The following is a 21,366-nucleotide window of genomic DNA, read 5'->3' on the forward strand; positions in this document are numbered from 1 at the left end:
TATCAATAAAACTGGTCAGCTGCACCTCGGAGGAGACTTAGGTTTGAAGGACAAGCACTAATTAACAATGAAACCCAAGTGGGCAGAGGCGGGCTGGGCTTGTATAAAGCCAGCAAGCTGAGAACAGAATGGGGCTGGCTGGCTGGGCTGCAGTAGGCTGGGCTGCGCTGGCAGCAGTGGCTGCTCACCAGGCTGCGGACTGGTTGTGTAGGTTGGGAGCTGGGGCTTGGAACTCAGGAGTGGCTTGAGCTGGTGGTTAGCTGGCTGAACAGAGCTGCAAATACAGGCTCAGAGGGATAGGCTGGAAGTGATTTTTGGAAAATAAGGGAGAAGAAGCAAGGGATTAGTATTAGGAAGAAGAAAAACAGAATCGAAATACCTGTATCTGAAGAAGAGGGAGCAGACATGGATGGAAAAAAGGATCGACGTCTTCTAATTATTAAATTGCTAGCTGAAGACAAGAGATGTTAATCCCTTTAAAACAGTGGAATGGATTAGGTAAAATATCAGCCATATATTAAGAGATAAAAGGCTGCAGGGTGGAGATTTATTAGTAGAATGTACCCATAAAGCAGAGAAACTTCTTAAAACTACAGTTTTAGGGAAAATAAAAGTAATTTGCAAGCTACCTGAATTTATAACAGAAGCAAGAGCGATAATGTATGGGGTTCCACTTGGCATGACTGAGGATGAAATGAAAAGGGGTATAGGTGAGGACCAAGTGCTGTTTGTTAAATGACTGATTAGCAGGAGAGGGGGAAAACACAAACCATCCACAGCCATCCGAGTAACATTTAAAGGTGCAATGCTACCCAATAGGGTTAATAAGGGATATCATTTCTTCTGGGTTAAACCATATCTCCCAGCCCCTTTGAGATGTTCTAAATGTCAAAGGTTTGGGCATGTGGTAGCTGTCTACAAGGGGAAAACGAGGTGCCCTAAATGTGAAGGAGAACACTCGTATGAGAACTGTATGTGAGGAACAGAACTAAATGCAGCAATTGTGAGGATGAGGATAAGCACAGGGCAGCATACAAAGGGTGTGTGGCAGAGGAATGAGCTAGAGAGAGATACAGAAAATTAAAATTATCCATACAATATCGTATGTAGAAGCTGCCAAAAGATATTCCCAGCACAATATAGAGAAGGAGGAAAATGCCATTGAGGGAAAAGAGCTACTTGTACAACAACATGCCGTTCAGGGCAGGAAAGATAATATAAGGGGAATAAATGAAGATGTACCACTTGTAGGCAAAGAGAAATTTATAGCTTTTCTGGCAGATGTTATTAATTGCACTTTATAGATGGAAGAAGACAGAAAAAATAAAAATTATAACAAAAGTGGCAGAAAAGTATTTCCATATAGGCACTCTCTCTTTAGCCTGCATTCATACAATTTTAAAAATGAAGGTAACAGTGCAGTTTAAACAACATGGTTCTAGTGTTTTTCGCTGGAATGCATATAGTTTAATAACACATGGTCAGGAATTAAAATAAAACTGTTTTGAAACAGAAAGCAAACCTGGCGTGAGATGTGTACAAGAAGTTTTCTCACTGACCTTGTTTATGTTTAGACTTTCAGGATACGATGTAAACAGATGTGACAAAGAAATAAGAGGAGGAAGGGCCTGTGTATTTATAAAGAAAGGTCTTAGTTATGTTGATTTAACTGTATAGAACTTAAGTTTTGACTACAATATTGTTGAGATGCCTCTGCAGAACAATAGCTTTATATGAATCTATAATGTTTACAACCCTTTTTAAAAACTAGACAATCTAGAATTGGAAGAGTAAATTCAGGGTGTCAAAGGCCCATATATTATTTGTGGAGACCTTAATAGCCATAACGAATTATGGGGAAGCATGAAAACTGATTATAATGGCAAATGCCTGAGACAGTTCATTGACATGCATCATATGGTATTGCTCTATACTGGAGCACCTACTATGTATAATTTGGTGGATAGAACCTTTTCGGGTTTAGAGCTGGGAATTCCAACAAGCAATACAGCAAGCAAATGCTGCTGGGAAACCTATAAAAAATATGGAATGGGAAGTGATCACGTTCCTGTGTAAATTACATATCAAGACCAAGGTAATGTTAAAAACAATGAAGGAATTCCTACCTGGAGCCTTAGAAAAGCAAACTGGGGACTCTAAGAGTACACGTGCTGATATCTAAGTACCAAATAGTAGTGTTAATCTAGTGCAGGGGTTCCCAAACGGGGTCGGGAGCCTTCAGAGGGTTGCAAGGTCATTACATTGGGGGGTTGCAAGCTGCCAATCTCCACCCCAAACCCCGCTTGCCTCCAGCATTTATAATGGTGTTAAATTAAACACACTTTTTAATATATTTATTGGGGGGTCACACTCAGAGGCTTGCAATGTGAAAGGAGTCACCAGTAAAAAAGTTTGAGACCCACTGTTCTAGCAGAATTTCATGATAATATAATAACAGGAGTTGTAACAGCAGTCAACCCAGCAATACATAAAACATTGAATTGCCACAAACTCAGAAATCTTCATAATGAAGATTGTAAAGCAACAACTAAAGAGAGAGAAAGAAGGCATACAAACAAGCAAAAACTACAATGAATAACAAGGACTTAATGAACTTTAAAAGATGTAAAGCAGTGGCACAAAGAATTATTAAAAATGCAAAGAAAGAGTTGGAGACAGTATTGTGGGGAAATGAACAAAGATTTCAAGGTTACACAGAGATATATATAAACAAGTTAAAAGAATGAATGGGATATGAAGTAAAAACAAATTTATACCTGGTCTTATAGTAAATGATAAAGTTGAAAATTCAACTTAAGAAAAGTGGACATTTTGGCAAAGGAGTTCCAAAAGTTACTAGTGATACAAGAGGAAACACTATAAGGACACTTTTAAAGTATATCTTAAGAAGGGAGGCATTGACCCCATGAACTGGGAAGAGCTGGCTGGCAATAGACTGCAATCGCATTGCATTATACATCAAGCCTCAGCCCGTTTTGAAGAGAATCGCCTTGCTCTAGAGGCTGAGAAATGGCAGAGGAGGAAGGAAAGGGTACAATATCCCAGCCAGCAGTTGTGCTTTCTCCAAGCAACCACCTGTTATATATGTTGGAAAACCTGCAGAGCACGAATTGCACTTCTCAGCCATCTTAAGTCTCATCAATGACATTTTTCCCCCAGCAGACATCATCCTCGTATTGAGGGATAGCTGATGACAACAAGTGATGCCAATCAAAGTAAAGAGTTTTGTGAACAAAGAATGTTTGATGAAGAAAATTGTGAGTCCTTGCCTGGCTTGGTAAAATGTAAAGATGACATACTGAATGACAACTTCAACATACAGGAACTCAAAAACACTATAAACAAAAGTAAAAAATCCAGCTCCGGTAAAGATAGCATATGTAATGCAATGTTTAAGCACCTACTAGAAGGGAGTTTGAGTTTTATTGAAATAATATAATATATAGGGAAAAGGGATTCTACTGGCAGAATGGAAGGAAGCAGTCATTATAGTAATAGGAAAACACAAGACCTGATGCATATAGACTTACTGCCCTCACATCATGTGAGCAAAATTGTGGAATGAATGATAAATGAGAGATTAATAGCGTACTTGAAAAAAAAGAAATTATAAACTATGTACAAAGGAAAGGAAGACGCACAGTTGATCATATAATAAGATTAGAAACAAAAATACAAAAAACTTATGAGGAACCAAGTTTGATAGCTTTCTTATTGGACATTGCAAAAGCATATGATGTGCTATGGGGGGAAGGCTTGCTGTAGAAACTAGAAGCAACTGGAATAAGAGGAAGAATGTTCTGGTGGATAGGAGAATTCTTAAATGATAGAACCATACAAGTCAGGATGGGGCTGCTTTGTTGAATATTTATAAACTTACTAGTGGCACTCCACAGGGACGTGTAATCAGCCCAACCCTGTTTAGCATTTTAATAAATGATCTCCTGGAGAGTATATGGGCAGGAATAGGTATTACTATATTTGTAGATGACTGTGCTATACGGGCCAAACACAGAAGATAGCTGTGGAGAGAACCAATGAGGCGCTCAGGAAGATTTCAGAATGGGGAGATACTTGGGGATTTAAGTTCTCACTTGCTAAAACAAAGGGAATGATATTCACAAAAAGGAAGACTGGGGAAGACTGGAACCTATATCTCTATACAGAAAAAATACAGGTAGTTCATAATTTTATATTCTTGGGAGTTGTATTTGATAACCAACTAACTTGGAAGAGTCATATAGTAATATCAAGACTAATTGTAAAGAGAGAATGAATCAACATAAAAGTTTTACTGGGAACTATTGGGGTGCAGATAAGAACACATTGGTGCTGTATATGGCATTAATAAGACCAGTTATAGATTATGGATGACAAGCCTTTAACTCAGCTTCTAAATCCACCCTAAATAAATTAGAGCTGATCCAAGCCCAAGCTCTGTGAATCATATGGGATGCTAGTATTACAACTCTGTTGTGTGTGCAGCAGGTAGTAACCAGATAAATGCCTATAAAGTTAAGCCTAGGCGTAATTTCACTGCTACATTGGGGGAGGGGGGCAAAGCAGGGGCACACCCATGCACGTGCACACTGAAGCCAATTCCCTTGGCTCATGGGCTCTCTCCTCCCACTTGGAGAGGTACCTGGGCTGCTGGTGCTGGGGGAGGGCGGGGACAGGCTGGCTTAAGAGAGGAACCCTGGTTCCTGCTAGTGGCCACTCTGGCACCAGCTACGGCAGTGATGTGGCTGTTCTGGTGCTGCTGCAGCCACCTGCCTGCTAGGGCTGCTATTGCTGCCAAGTGGATGCCACATACTGGGCTGCTGCTTCTCCCCTTCCCCCATTCCCATATCCCCTTCTCGTCCCCATCCCCTCCCCCTTCCTCTCTCCACTGTCCCCTGTCCCAACCCCCTCTCTTCCATTCCTTACCCAACCCCATCCCTTGCCCTGCCTCCCCCTGCTGGCACACACCATTGTATAGGAAACAGGCGGGCACTAGAACCCAGGAGGCAGCCTGCAGCGGCCGATGCTGTGGCCTGGAGCACAGGAGAACAGCTGCTCCATCTCACCTCCTCCCCATGAGCCAAAACATGCCAGGGGGGAAACGCAGCATGGGAAGGACAGAGCACCCCTACTCTCCCCCCACAGGTCGAGCAAAGCAAGCCCTGCAGGGCAGCTCAGTGCTCACAGAAATAGGGGGAGGGGAGGAAGAGGCACCTGACCCCGTGTAACCCTCCCTCTCCCCCCCACACACACAAACACCTCACCTCTGTTTCAGGGGGCAAACTACACCCATGAATTTAAGGATGACACTGTTAGATATAACCTTTGGGCTAAGGTTAATGGAAATAGGGAAAATAAGTGTACCAAACCAATATAGGAGGACTGCTGGGAATTAAGTAGATAAAAAGTAACTGGGTGCCACAAATTCCCACATGCTAACAAGGTGAAAAGTGAGTAAAAAACTTGAGTAAAAAGGAAGATCTAGAAGAAGTTAAAATCTTTAGTCATGGGAAATCAAACTATATCCAGACAGTTGTATCTCCAGTTGTAGATTTAGAATTCAACAATAAAACAAAGGGAAAAGCAAGATCATCAAATATGATGACTAAAACATATGTGTTATACATGGCAAATAGTGTCTGCGTAGCCAAATCTATATCAATGGCTCTAGAGATGACAATAGAGATTGTATCCCTCAATTTTGAATTAAGAGATCTATGAAACTATCCAATTTTGAGGCCATTATGACAGCCGCACTGATGGGCATACTGTTGGCACTGACTTGGATAAGAGATGTATGCCTAATTATGACTGCTATCCTGTCTGACTCTTCATTAGGTATAATGGCAATTAGAAAGGAAGCCTCGGGAAGCAGGAATGACTTAATCAGTGAAATTGATTGTTCTTAAATATTGTTCTTAAACTACGGAGATAGTACAATTAGGTATACATATAGTAATAGTGTGAATTCCAGCTCATGTTGGAATACCAGACAATGAAATGGCACATAAAGCAGTGAAATATGCCTTAGAAAATGAGGAGGTGGATATAAAGATTCCTCTGAGTAAACAGGGCTTCAAATGCTTGGTTCAGAGAGAACTTAAGAAGGAATAGCAAGAACTATGGACCAAACGGGAAAAAAAGGAGAAAGGTTCTATGAAATAAGTCCTAAACTTGACAATAATGGTTAACCTAATAGCTAAGACAGAAGTGAAATATCTATATTTAGAATGCTAACAGGTCACAGTGACCTGAACAGTAATTTATATTTATGAAACAAGCACAAAGACGGGTTATAGAACACATGCAAAGTCCAAGAAACAGTTGAGCATCTGCTGTGGCAATGCAGGAAGAATTACATAAAAAGAAAGATTCTTTATGATGAATTGAGATGCCTCAAGGTGACAGAATGCAGTCTCAAAGGATTGATGAGCCAGAGTACCAGGAAAGTGGGATAGCAGTAAAAAAGCATTACTGTTTTTTGTTTGTTGTTTTTTTTTTATAGATACAGGACTGAGTGAGAGGATATAGAATTTTGCTTATGCAAAAACTGCCACAGGTGGTGGTTGTAGCCTCACATGCTGAGGCTGCTGTACCAAAAGAAAAGAAAAGGGGCTGTAGGGAAATAGTCTGCAATCACTCCCTGGGAGAAGGGAGGTGTGTTTGGGGCTAGAGTCTGGCAAGAAGTCAAAGAGGGAAGTAGGAACTAGCCCAGGGAAATAGCAACAGAGTCTGGGAGCAAGCAGACTGCAGTTGTTAGACATAGGGTCCCTGGACTGGAACCCAGAGTCACAGGCACCAACTTTCCAAAGTGCTGGGGAGTGCTCAATCCCCGGCTCCACCCCACTCCTTCCCTTAAGGCCCCACCTCTTCCTGCCCTCACTCCAACCCCACCCAGCCTCTTCCCGCCCAGTTCGGTCCCCTCCCCTGAGTGTGCCACGTCCTCACTCTTCCCCCTTCCCTCCCAGACTTCTGCATGCCGCGAAACAGCTGATTGTGGCAGGCAGGAGGCACAGGGAAGGAGGGGGAAGGTGCTGATATGGAGTGCCTGCCAGCAGCCACCATTTTTTTCCCTGTGGGTGCTCCAAGCACCCACAGAGTCAGTGCCTACCTCCAGAATAGTGAGCAGGCCCAGGTTCCCCTACCAGCTGCTGGGGAAGTGGCATAAGATCTAGCATCAGAGCAGAAGACTGTCTGGAATGGTATGCAGACAGCTGATCCAGCGGGCCTTTGATACCTCGGAAGGGAAAAATTGAAATCACTGGTCTGGAAAGCCAAGCCACAAAGAGAGAGCACCCTGAGTCACAAAGAAGGAGCTCTGCATATCCCGGAGAGCGAAGAGGAACACAGTTTAAGCAATCTTAGAAGGGGAGCGTCTGACCTGAAAAGAGCTAATCCTCAAATGTAGCCATAAGGAGGCACCCAGTAGTGAGTAAATCCCGTGCCAGCATGTTTCTCCCAGACTATATAAAATGGAGAACAGTTAACTTTAACAACTGTACTCTGACGGTCAATAGGTATGTTGCTGAAGCTGGAAGAAGCTACTTCCTCCATTTTGTCTGTCAGGGGCTGGGGTTCGAAAAAGAGAAACTAATCTGTAGCAGGACCAAGAAACCAGATGGTGATGGGACATTTAAATTCAAAGGACTCACAGACCCACACCAAAAGGTTTGGGCAGGAGAGAGGTGAAGAGATGGGCAGGTGGAGTTTAGCTGCAAGACCAACAAAAGTCAAAACAAGCTGACCTGAGAAGGAGGAGGCTCCATGACTCAAAAGACAAACCATGTGCTGCAGCAGATGGACCCTAGATGGCCCTAGAAGACTTTGACTCCAGCCCAAAGACTGTTCTGGAGTGGTGAGGAAACAAAGGCAGGGTTTATTATTTTTGTATACATATGTGTATTTCTTTGTGTGATTAAGTAAAGAGCAATGGTGGTTTAGGATCCTGTGCAAAGTCTGTCTGCCAATGATATGTGTTACACCTATCACATTTCCTTGAAGAGTTAATGTGTAGACCCAGAACACCAGTCAGCTGTAGTTCAGAGAGGGGGTTTGTTTAAACTACGTGGAAGTCTCAGGGGTCACTCAGGCTAGGCAGTTGGACTGCAGGTCTCAGCTCTCAGGACTGGGTGTTAGACAAGGGTCTGCACCCCAAGAGTGTGCTTTGGGACCCCAAATCGGGGCAGTTCCTGGATTCAGTTCAGCTTCTGGAGGCTTGATGCACATTGGGCCCAGTTAAGTGGGCTCCTCACAGGAGACTGGTGAGCAGCCAAGAGGGGTGCTCAACTAGATCTGTGACACCATGCATTAAATGGCCTAGGCAATGCCAGACAATCATACATGGTTAGACTTCTGAATTCCTTGGAAGGGCTCAATCTAGAATGCAGAAAAAACGTCAAGAAAAAGATTCATACAATGTAAAAACGTACCAAAACAGATGACTTCTTAAAGATTACTTTGCTATATAGTGTGTATATTTTACGTCATGTCTTGCATCACACGTTTTTTAGAATATAAATAAAACAAAATTGACATGTATTCACAATCTAGCACCATCTGCTGCATAAAACTCGAAGGCATTTTAAAGGTAAAAACAGGCTCTGCTCATTCCTTTTCACATATTGTGACTCTTAATCAGTAAGATACATTTCTATTTTAAAAACTCAAATTTTCCTTGACTTTCAAATAACTTTAATTTAAAAACATTGCCATTAACTGAACTACTTTAAAAAGCAATGACTGTTCCATGAAATCCTGCTAATTAAGGACCATCATTTATTTTCTGCACTTCATCAAAATTCACTTATTTCCAAGATACCAGACAAGGAATGGGCCAAACTAAACCATCAGAAATTGTGATAAATCAAACAACATTTATTTATGGAAGAGCTACATATTTTGAGAGATAAAGATAATGTTTAATATTTATTAATTCTGCTAATACAGATGTTTAATCTACTATTCAAAATACATGGTTACCTGATCCATTCTGTATTTGTGCAGGAATTTTATTTTGCTAATGACCTCTTTCAATCTACAGGTAAGGCACATGGCCTTCCAGCAGAAGGTCAATTTTTCCATAAACCTGGACAGAAATGTGAAGGATTATTAATTTTATTTCCAACATTTGTTACTCAGCAAATGAAGGTTTGTACATGTCTCTTCAATTTGTAAAATCCCACAGCTGTTAAAACTAAGTAACCTGGTTTGTTTTGTTGTTCTAAACATCAGCTGTGCCTTGAAAATTTAAAACTACTGGCAGTTTAAATTTACAGCTACTGGCAGTTGTAGCCTATTCAGTGGTAATTAGGATTATATTTAGTATCCCATTATAAATACAATTTTAGCCCTTCCCCAGGTAAAACCAAAACTCCTGAAATTCCAAATGCCAGATCTCCTCCCAGTGTAAACTTTTACTGGAAGATCATCCCCAAAAAAATGAGAAATAAGTTTTAAAACTAATAAAGGCTTGGACTTGCAAAGGGGCCTAAGGGAGTTAGATACCCAATTTTCATTGAAATTCAGTGGGAATTGGCCAACTAACTCCCCTCCCCTAAGATTTTCCTGGAAGAATAACTCGAGACAAAAAGGAGTGAGGCCTAGGTTGCAATAGAGATTGTTCCAGATGCATCTCCTGAACGTAGCAAAGATATAGGCTCATAACCAGGCTTCTGGAAATATAAAGTCATCCCTATGTGTTCAAATAACATTGTGTCCATTAACAAATTGCTCAGTTCCTTTTTGGCATTTAAACAAACCTCCTGAATAAAAATGAAAGCACCATCCTTTATGGAGGAATTTCAGGCCGTGCCTAAAATATCAATAAAGTCACATGGTGTGTCAAAAAGTATTGATTATTTATAAGTTATTTGGTACCCTTTTATTTTGGGTAGAAATAAAAAGAATTTTAGCAAACCAACACACCAATGATGTACCTAGTAAAATAGATAGAGGACAAAAAGATACTTAAATATTTGGTGAACTTTTATTCAATACTAAAAGTATATTCAGCTGCAATAAACCAGTTCCTAAGTCCAATTTTTTTAATATTAGCATTTGATAGACAGGCATAATTTGTTAAATATGTAATCAGAGATTTCACTTAATTTAACCAAATCACTAGAAATGACGTGTTATAGGTATTGTAATGATGCTCACTCTATAATATGGTAACATCCTATTAAATAGAGAGACCTGATGGCTATTAAAAAAAAAAAAAGAGGAAGAAGAATTTTAGGAACTGTTCTTTCTTCCTAAGAACTAGTCTGACTGTGAAATGAAGCTAAAAGCCCTGAAGAGCCTCATACTCACAATTAACCAGTGGATACAAATATCAATACTGACAAACTTTGCAACCCATACGCCACAGTCTGGGAATGCTTATTAGAAAAATAAGCAAGAAACGTTTTTTAAAGACAAACTGCAACCATATTGTTCAGCTACGCAGTTTAAGAGATCACAAAGTAGAAAGCACCTGTCATAATGAATAAACTGGGAAATGTCACTTTTTTAAAATGTAATTACAATTGGCATTTTGGGGCCTGCTACTGGAAGTATCCATCTTGCTGAAAAGTTGTTGCTTTTTAACTTTAGTATTATGCGAGGCCTAAGGAAAAGACTATGATCCAAGCCAGATCCTAAGCAGGTTCAGACCTGCTTTAGTAATTGTGACACTGGCAAACCAGGTGCCAGATCTTGCCAAAGCTTCCAGCCTCAGCTGAGCACTGACAAATTCATTGCTGGAAACTAGTCTGTTTCACCTGTGTGTTAGGTATGGTTAAGATGGGAACTGAACTTACAACAATGTGTTTAGGCTTTATGAAATGCTTGTAAGTTGCTGCATGCATTAATCTCACTTATAATATCTTTATCACATGTTAAAAGGTAATATTTAAGTTTTTGCTTTTTAACTGTAAAATATGTTTGCCCTGAAACTGTGAACCTAGGCAGAAGGTATCATCTCCTGCCCATCAAGAAGGTCTATCAAAACCAAATGGGCCATTATGAAACATCACAATACAAATACATTGTTAATTATCCCCTCACACCATGAAGAGGCTAAGTGCAAAAGGGCTCATCCCATCAGGTTGAATTCTGGAAGAAGGAAATAAAGATAGCTGACATGAAAATTTTTCATCTCTTTTGCTGTTTGGACTCTCACAGGGCCAGAGCTACGAAACAGAAGCAGAGATCCTCAGGTCAACCTGGGGTTAGCCCTAGAAGACATTCAAAACTGACAGATTACTACAATTATGTCACCTTTTAAAACTTGTAACTCATTTGTGTAAGTGCTTGCCTGTTTTAACCTTGTAATAACTCCCTTATTTCTTTTATTAGTTAATAAATCCTTAGATGGTTTACTATAGGATTGGCTACATGCATTGTCTTTGGTATGAGATCCAGGGCCGGCTCCAGAGTTTTGGCCGCCCCAAGCAGCCAAACAAAAAAAACAAAACAAAAAAAAGCCTCGATTGCGATCTGCGGCGGCAATTCGGTGGGAGGTCCTTCGCTCCCCGAGCAGGAGTGAGGGACCATCCGCCGAATTGCCACCAAACAGCTGGACGTGCCGCCCCTCTCCGAAGTGGCCGCCCCAAGCACCTGCTTGGTAAGCTGGTGCCGGGAGCCGGCCCTGATGAGATCTAAGGTACAAACTGACCTGGGAAAGTGACTGGTCTCTTGGGAATGGGAGACACCCGAATATTTTGTGATCTTTGGTGTATAGCAACCAATTATCACTAAATCCAGCTAGCCTGGGTGGCAAGATCTGGAATGTCCAAGGGGCCTATCTGTGACTCTATGGTAAGACTATTATAGTGTGTCACGAGTTCACATTTGTTACTGGGTTGGTGAAATCTAATTACAGAACATACAATCAGTTTGGGGTCTCTGCCCTGCTTCTTGACAGTCTGCCCTGAGGTTGGCATTCACAGTCATGAGCCACTCCAGACAGTGTGCCAGTAATGACTGAACAGCTATGAAAAAGTATTTCATACATTTAACTTTGTCATTGTTTCTTCTGACAGTCAGACCAGTGTTAAAACAAGCTGGAAATTAGTTATAGTTGGATTCCTACGCTCCCTAGGTCCAACAGGCTTTGATTTCCAGCAAGATGGCTGCCTCCCGCACCATGCTAAGAAATGCCAATTTCAATTTTATTTTTTATTTAATTTAAATGTATTCGCCTTGTGATTTCTGAGCTGAGCAAGACTAATACAGTTTTCCTTAAGAGCTCTGGACTGGAAGGAAGTTATCATTATGGGCCATCTACTGCCCTCAATCCAGAACCCAACTCCAACTGATGTCACATCAAAGACTGCATACGGCCCTAAGAGTCCTCTGGATAGATCAACATTGCCTATTCTTTCTAAGTATGCTCCTTTTTGTCAGTGGTTATACATTGATGGAGCCTCTCAACAGAGAGTGAGAGGCTGAAAGAAGCATAATTTCCAATTGTGAGCTAAGCACCAAAGGTGGCAGTAGGTCAAGATTTTACATGGGGCTCTATAATTCTCTCTAGCTGCTTATAAGCTGCACGTGTGCTCATTAAGGACATTTCTGAAAGTGCTCTTTAGCCCTTTGCTGTGGCTACCAGGATGCACAGTGATGTGCAGGTGCTGTCTCTGAACACCTGCTCTTTGATTTTTCCTTCAAGCGTTTTACTGGGGTGCTACTTAGTTTACAGCACTGGAAAACAGTAAGGTGAAAGCTCTATGCAGGTAAATGACATACAGAGCTGAGATAAAAGATTTGTTTTGAATCTACTACAATTTGTGGGTGGGGCATTACCCCAAGTGTCCTAAAGGAAAAGCTATGATGCCAATTCTCTGATCCAGAGTTGTGTATTGGGAGGAGACTATCTGAATCAAAAGCAGGTTTCACAATCTGCAGAAATGTATTAAAAGTGCAAAATATAAACCTTTTTCAGAATAGCCCCCCTACATTTTATATTTTTCTAAGATACTTGTTTAGTCATTTGCACTAGGATGACAGCAATGCCATTACCTAAAAGATTATTAATTACTTGTTAACACACTCCAAGCCACTCAAGTTCATCGGCTTTGCTTTTTTACGAATCACTACTACTTTATTTCCATAGAACTAAGTGGGCGTCAAATTAATCAGTATCACATGACACTACCCAGAGGCAACTAGTCTAAAGTAACACTCAAGAATAAATACAAGCCTTTTTAGTAACCTTTTAGGGGGAAGTAACTTTGAATCAGGATAATATGTTCTAAAACTTACCAATGAAATGTTACAACAAATCAAAACTGGCTTAAAGATTGTTCAAAATATTCCATTAAGTCCTACATATTTCAAAATGCTAGCTTTAAACATAGAAAAATATATACCTCCTAAACCCACTAATGTATTCCTTTGCTATGTCAGTTGCTAAGGGTTTTCTTTCTCCTGTTTCTTGTACAACACAAGTTTATAAAACCTGACATGCTATTGGGAACCATTTCTTATTGGATTGACTTTGAACATACCTGAAAGCGTCTTGTTGCTCCTAGATTTTATCTGATATGGTCCAGTGAACTCAAGCAAGCCTGAACCTGACCTTGACATGTTCCTGTTTACCTTAAGGTGATAATTCAGGAAGCAACTGCTCATCGTCAAGTTTAAAATAATTCTTTCTGCCGGTTTTAAGGGGAAAAACAAAAAGATCGAAAAGAATCTTTGACCTTCACCATTTCCTGACCTAAAGCTAACTGCTGTTGGATGCTTTCTTGTCCATATCTTCTGTCACATAAGAAGTTTCAACCTGAGGCTTTCTGCCCAATTCATCAGATTTTTATTTTTTTATGTTTTGCTTAAAATAAAGCTTGCCAATAAAGTGACTTTATTTTAAATCATCCTTACAAGTAAACTGACTTCTACTGAGAGTATATCAACATTCAAATATTTTCAGTATAATTTTTCCATATCAGTGCAGAGACCTTTGTGAATCTAGAATGCAAACGGTGTTACTTCGCCACATCACAGTACTGTAGTCTTACAAATAGATGTTACAAGAATGAAAATGTGTCGGTATCTTTAAACAGTTTTCAAGACTCTACTGAGCTTTTTACTAATAATCTCTGTGCTATTTTTTCACATGGAAGGGATTTTAAAATACAAATTTAGAACAAAAAGGCCTTTAATCTTTAACACAAATATATGTCTCTATATCCTTTACATAGGTCAGTGGAGCCAAATTCCTGTCTCAGAGATGATCAAACTTTGCCTAGCTGAGCACTGTTGTAGCAACTAGCCCCAAAGCCACACATTAATAGCATTAGATAGAAAAAAAATTGCTCTTCTCCAATAATAATCTTACCGTTTCATCTGCAGATTTCAACATGCTCGTTGGATAAGCATCATTGGCGTCAATTAGCTTGTGTTCAGCAGCTTTGAAAATCAGATGTCTAAAGTAAGGAACCTAAGTAACTTGCTCAACATCATGCAGCAAGTCTATAGCAGAGCTGGGAATAGGCCCATGCTCCCTGAGGCCTGGTTCTGTAACCTAGCCATTGGATCTTGCTGCTTCCCCATATGTAAGTGTAGCCTAAAGACACTATAGCATAAGCTGCAACATTACATAATGGGATCTGGGGAGCACAGCTCCATACTAAAGATAAGAGTGGCCATAGATCTCATGACAGAATTGTATGGGACTGCATCCATGGGACATATTTTTCCAGCCCTGACTAATTGTCTCCTACAATGTACCAAATAGTACACACAGACTTTTGGAGCTGTTTCTGAAACAAGGTCAATATTACATCTGGTCAAAAAAATTCATCAGAACTGTTGTTCAATGGAAAATGGGGTTTTTGATGAAACACAATTTTTCATGGAAAGTGTTTGAGGCTGAAAATCCAATGTTTTCCACAGAAAACTCAAAAATTTCCAGGGGAAAATAGAGTTTCAGACCCCTTCAAATCACTATCCAAGAGCCCTCCCAGTACATAAAACAAATAGCTTCTGCCATTGATTTCTAATAAGCCAGCAAGTAGGGAACACTTTGGTTATAAGCCAATAAGGCTACAGCTCCTGTTTCACTCTTCACTATTCTCTGTTCATTCCTCCTGCCCTTCCTCCCCAACAAACATATTTAGTCCTCTCCACAGATAAAGAAATGAGAAAACTTGGTCATCTATACAACCTAGTCTGTGAGTAGACAAACCTCCCACTAAACCACATTTAAAAGGAATAAGTCTGCTCTCAATCATGACACAAGTCTTAATACCTCTATTGTCCCTATGTACAAGGAAAACAACAGTACTTACCATTTATACAGTGCCTTTCATCCAAAGATCTCAAATCTCTTTGTAAGTGTGATTAAAAATTATTTTCACCATATTATAGATGGGGAAATTTTGCCAATTATTTACTGTAAACCAAAGAAAATAAGTGGCAAATTTGAAAATAGAACACTGCTCTCCTGATTTCTAGTCACCCACTGTAACCACTAGCCCATTCTTCTGCTTTTCCACTGCATGAATGGAAGATGAACAAACATGGGAAAAGATTTGAAAGGGACAGTTTTGTGTCTGGGCCATTAGCAACTGCTCAGGCAGTATATCATGAGTCTGAACTGAGTCTGTCTCGTTTGCAGCCCAGATTTGCTCCCAGTGAAATCAATAAGAGATCTGGAAGAGGCTTCAGTGGGAGCAAGAACAGGTACCAATGATGCCTAACAAATAACTAAGAGTTGAAATCCACCATGCACAACCACTCAGAGGACAGGGGACCCAAGGCCCCAAGTTCTTCACGTCCATGTTAGTGTAGCTACAGGCTTTGAGCATTTCAAATCTAGGTCACTAATACTTTGTTTCCTAAGGTGCTTGCACCTCTGTGCCGAGGCTATGAAGACTGGTCAACACTACAGACTTAGGTCAATATAAGGCAGCTTAGGTCAACCTAACTCTGTAAGGGTCTACACTACAACGTTGCTCTCGCCAATGTAAGTTGCCCACTACACCAATCTAATAATTTCATCTCCATGAGAGGCGTGGTGCTTAGGTTGATGTAGTTAGGGTGAAGCAGTGGCCGTGTAGACACAGTGTTACTTACATTGCCCACAGGGCTCACAGCTGGAGTCCCATCTGCACCCCGAGCTGTCAGCCCCAGGATGGGAAGGCTCCAGCTAACAACTCAGGCTCTCAGCCCTCCACACTGCCCCACTTCAGTTAGTGTAAGCCTTCCTGTTGAGGACGCACGTCACCAGCAGAAGGAGGGGAGTGTGGACATGAAAAAATACAGTAATTACACTACTTAAATTGACTTAATTTTGTAGTGTAGACAAGGTCTGAGCGAAGATCTTTGCCCTTCCCAGACCATAAGGCCCTCGCTGGACTGTTGCCTGACTCAGGATTGCAGCTTCTTCAAAATGGGGAGGACAGAGTGCCAGTGCTTTCATGTCCCTTCCCTCCCGCCTCCCCAGCAGGGGGATTTGATGACTACCCAATGGCAACCTCAGCTGTGGTGAATCAACCAATAGAATTTTACACCCCACAACTTGTCACACTCAGGGCTCCAATTACTGCAGGGGGGGAGGGGACGTATGTTACCTTCCTGCTTAGCTGCACTGTTTGCTCAGCCTGCACCAGGTCCTGGAGCCGCACAGCACTGAAGATGCTCCACTGCCCAGGTACATGCTGCCTGTGCCAGTCCCAGCCACCCTGTGGGGTACACTAGCCAACTCAGGTCCCAGAAGGTGCCTCTGGGGCTCTTAAAGGGGCTGTGCTTTTTCTGGGCTGGCATGCTCTGGGGTCAGACTCCCAGGTGTGCTCACAATACAGGGACGATCTTGCACTGCAACAAGGGGTACTGGAGCGGGTACATCTGTGCTGCAGGACCCAGCTCCTGTATAGAGCCCATGGGGGGGCTAACTCCCTCATCCTGCCTGGGTCCAGCCCCAGGAGAAGTCAGCTGGTCCCATTAGCACCCTTCATACAGGGGAGCAGCCCCAAGAGTTATCAGGGCTCCGCAGGCAACACAGCCAGGCTGCTAGCGACAGCATGGTCCAGAGACCAGGAGGCAGGCTCTAGAACTCCAAGGTTCTGTTTGTGGCTGGGGTAGGTTCCTGCACCTGCTGTTCCATCTGCCCTATGATGATGGTACTAGTGCCTTGTAAAGTGCTTTGAGATCTCCCAATGGAAGGGGCTGGATATTTATCTGATTATGTTTTTGACATTTAATGAACATTATTAAGGTTGCTGAGTCAAGCACTCAAATGGCAGAAATAGCCAAAATTACAGTTGCCCCTGCAACCTTAACTGGGGCCCTTGTACTTTACATGCTCTGCACTGAATGAGGCAGGGCCTCTTGTGGGAAAAATAGTGTGTGTGTGATCACAATCAGTCACACACACACCCCATAATCACAGACGTCACAGGCCACCCACTCACCCAGCCATTCCAGGGACTTTCCCAACCAATTAGATGTTTGCAAACCAGGTGTAGAGACATAAGGGAGCCTCAGGCTCAAAGCTCTGTCTATCTGCACCTGGCTGAGAGAAGGCTAAGCGTATGTGTGAACCCCAGCCTAAAGATGCTTCCTTTAAGTATGGATCTGCCTCCTTTGCCTTTGTACTTGCTTGCAAAACACATTGCAGTCCAAACTTCCAATCCTGCCTTTCCCTGAGAGTTGCAGGGAGAGTATTCCCCTCATCCCAGATTGCCACACACACACACACTAGGGTGACTAGACAGAAAGTGTGACAAATCAGGACAGGGGGTTGGGGGTAATAGGAGCCTATATAAGAAAAAGCCCCAAATATCGGGACTGTCCCTATAAAATCAGGACATCTGGTCACCCTAACACACACATAAACGCACACACACCCCTTCTCATAAGAAGGCTTGTGAACAAATCAGTATCCCTGCTTCTGGCTATCATAGCGATGTCTGATTATTATTTGTAGTTTGCATCACATTCTAAAGTTGACTTATCAAAAATTGCATTTCAGGCAAAATAGTTTAGTACAGGAGCTGCACTGCCGCAGGATAGGTATGCATGAAAGATGAAAAATACATTGGGTTCAGCCCATTTCTTTCAGATATAACTGTCTTCGAAATCATAGCAGAGGAAGCTACTGAGTCAGGCAGTGCAAATATTATGATGACAAGCCAAACATACACAAATGAAAGGTCTGAACCACATTAGAATCTTTCACTCCTTCCAGTGGCCACCCTTATCTGGAGCTCACCTTTTTTCTGCAACCTGGTTATATGGCAATCTCAGAAACACTCATGACATACGTATTCGTACTTAGATAAACTGTCTTGGATTGGTGTGGGAAGCCTAAAATAACCAGATAACAGCTTTCCACGGTGAGGTGGTGAGAAAGTGTACTCAGGTGACAGCAAATGAAACAAAGCATCACGTCTGGAAAAGATAGTGTTTTGAACCCTTTCAGGGGAGACCTGTAAACTGGCCGGTTTGTTTAACTAAGTGACAATTTACGATTAATGCTTGTCTTTTCTGCCCTTGTGCTAATCACAGACCAGTTAGAGATACCTGTGGCTTTGCTGATATTGCAAATTCTGTCCTGAAAGTTAAAAAATGTGTCCTAACGTGATCTACATTCCCACTAGAAACCTCTTTTTTCAGATAATAGAGCAATCCAGAAAACATTACCAAATGAAATATGACATAAGGATCTCAGCACAGAAGTTATTCTATTTCATCTGAGTTTTATATAATTCGATTTAGCTATTTTATGATTGTGGGAGAACAAAAAATTGAAATATTGATTATTTGAGAACTGAGGGGTTCCGCCCCCCACCTTCTCTTTGGTTGTTGGGGGGGTGCCTACTTGATTCAAAGATTACTCTGATTTAAAATATAATACTGTACAGATCATTAATCTACAGTGTTGACTCGCCTGGAGAGATTTAAAGGAAATGTGACCAAAGCATTACAGTCTGTCGTTTTGTTTTAGTTGGTTGGGTTTGTTTGTTTTTTATGCACTCTACTGATATAATCATGTTAAATAATCCACAGATTTGGGTTCCCTTATTCTGCCCTTCACCACGCTAGACCATAAGAGCTCCTTTTGATGATGTCAAGTACCCACATACAAGGTTGCTGGGAGATTTTAAGAATCATTCTTTTCAATATGTGCTAAGGGGAGTCCAGCAGCACAATGCACTTCCAAATGCCTTGGGCAGTGTGAGTGCCTCGTACACTGCTGTTGAGATCATACCAGCTCTGATGCGGGAGTTATGACCTCAGTGAAAGGGCAGTAAGGAGATGCCATGATCGTATTGCTCGCCTGCAGGATCTCAATGACAGATTTCCTTCTTTTGAAAAGGAAATAAATCAAGCACAAACACCTGCTAAAATAAGTGCCTGGTTTAAATCCAGACCCTGCTCCCACTGAGGTTAATGGCAAAAGTGCCATTGGTTCAACCGAGGGCAATAGCAGGGTCCTGATTCCCTACAGTCCATGAGGCAGATCTTTGTCCTTTACTTTAAGGGGACCAGGATTGAACCAGGGCTTCAGTTTTTAGATAGCAGACACTATGTGTGAAACAATCCTAGTTATGCGAAATGCCCTAGCATGGATTGGTTGATTTATTTATTTACTGGCAATTTTTAATTTAAATTCAATCCTTTAAATCACGAATTTTGTTTCCTTTTCCTATACCTGTCATAGAGGTTAAATTTTAACTAAGTAAAAAAGATGGTCAGCTTTGTAACTAACATTTATATATTGCATATATCGATGATACAGTTGTCTTATTCGGGGTAGTCTTAGTTACTAAGTAAATGCTTTATGCGATTACTTTGGAATCTTAAATTTCACTGTATTCTCCTTTTACAGAAATAGGGCCTGATCCTGCAACTCTTACTCAGAGAGTAATGCTCACTCCTGCCTAACGAGATCGATAGAACTACTCAAGGAAGTAAAGATTACTCACCTGTGTAAGGGCTGTAGGATCAGACCCCAACTGTATTATAAAGCCCGTCCTTCCTGCCTATGTGACTGCAAAAATCACATTAAAATCAATGGAAAGTTTGAGATGCAAAAGGAATGCAAGACTGGGTCCTATTTCTGCACTCTCCAAAGATAAGGGGGGAAGGGAGAAGTACAAGGAAGACAGAGTGACATTTTGCATCATGGGCCACATTGTTAACCCCTTAAACTGAACTGGTGAGCAGTTGCTCACACAAGGTGTCCTATTGATTTCAGTAGAACTGCTCGTGTGACTGACTTTGCACCAGTGTGAATAGAAGGCAAACAGTCTGGCCCCACATGAGTGTGTTTCTTGGGGAAGTAGGAATGTTCACCATTGTTCTGCAGAGATTTTAATTTTGATGTATTTTGTTTCTCGGTGCAAAATAATAGAAAAAAGGCACTTTCTATTATAGCCTACGTAAAATACAAAATCAACAATGACTATAAATATGAATGCTTGCAAATACAGGACATTTTTACAGAACATCTGAGAGCCAATTAAAGTAAATACTTTGTTATATATATATATATATATTTCTGCACTTGGCCTTGTTCTTGTGCTTTAAAGAAAATCTTGGCTAGATAGAAAAAAAAATCCAGTTGTTTTTTTTGTCACGGATTGATCATTAAAATAACTCTTTAGAGTTCAAAATACTCCCTAGTGGCAGAATATTCAGAGTTGAATTCATTTAGGGCATCATCTAAAGTCCTTTTGAAGATAATTGACAGGCTCCTTCTGACTTCAATGAACTTTGAATCAGGCCTTTGATTACTATTAGATAGTTAAAAGTGGTATTTCCAAGAACCAAAACTTATTGAAGTCATTTAAGTGAACAACTAGACAAACAGTAGTTTGTCAGCAACTTTATTTAAAAAAAAAATCGCATGACAAACTGTAACCAAGACCAAAATACTGTGTCCACTGTACATCATTCATTATAAAACAAACATACACCACATTTGTAGTCTACCAAACAGTGTATTTTCTTTAAAATTATATAGTGCGTGCTTTTAGATTCATGCTTTCAATATTTATTTTACATTTGCTATTCAAATATTTTTCTGTTATAAATAATTGCAACTTGATCAAATTGTGTACCTGTTATCATCCTATGCGATCCTATTCAGTACTGCAATGCGTTTTTGTATGTTTTTTTCTTTTTAGACACGAGTAAGCACATCTGAAGTGTAAATAAAGTGTACAGAGGCCAGACATGTCTGCAGAATGGTGACTACTGTCCGTACCTAGAACTTGGAATGCTAGAACAAGTGGCAGGAAAATACATAGAAAAGAATTGTTTCCAAAAGGCACAATTTCCTCGACACGAAGGTACAATACAAAATAGATGGCGGCTAAAACATTGGCACCTAGGAGAGCGGTGCTTGTTGCGTGT

This window comes from Malaclemys terrapin, chromosome 3, assembly GCF_027887155.1.
Source record: "Malaclemys terrapin pileata isolate rMalTer1 chromosome 3, rMalTer1.hap1, whole genome shotgun sequence".
Classification (NCBI taxonomy): Eukaryota; Metazoa; Chordata; order Testudines; family Emydidae; genus Malaclemys; species Malaclemys terrapin.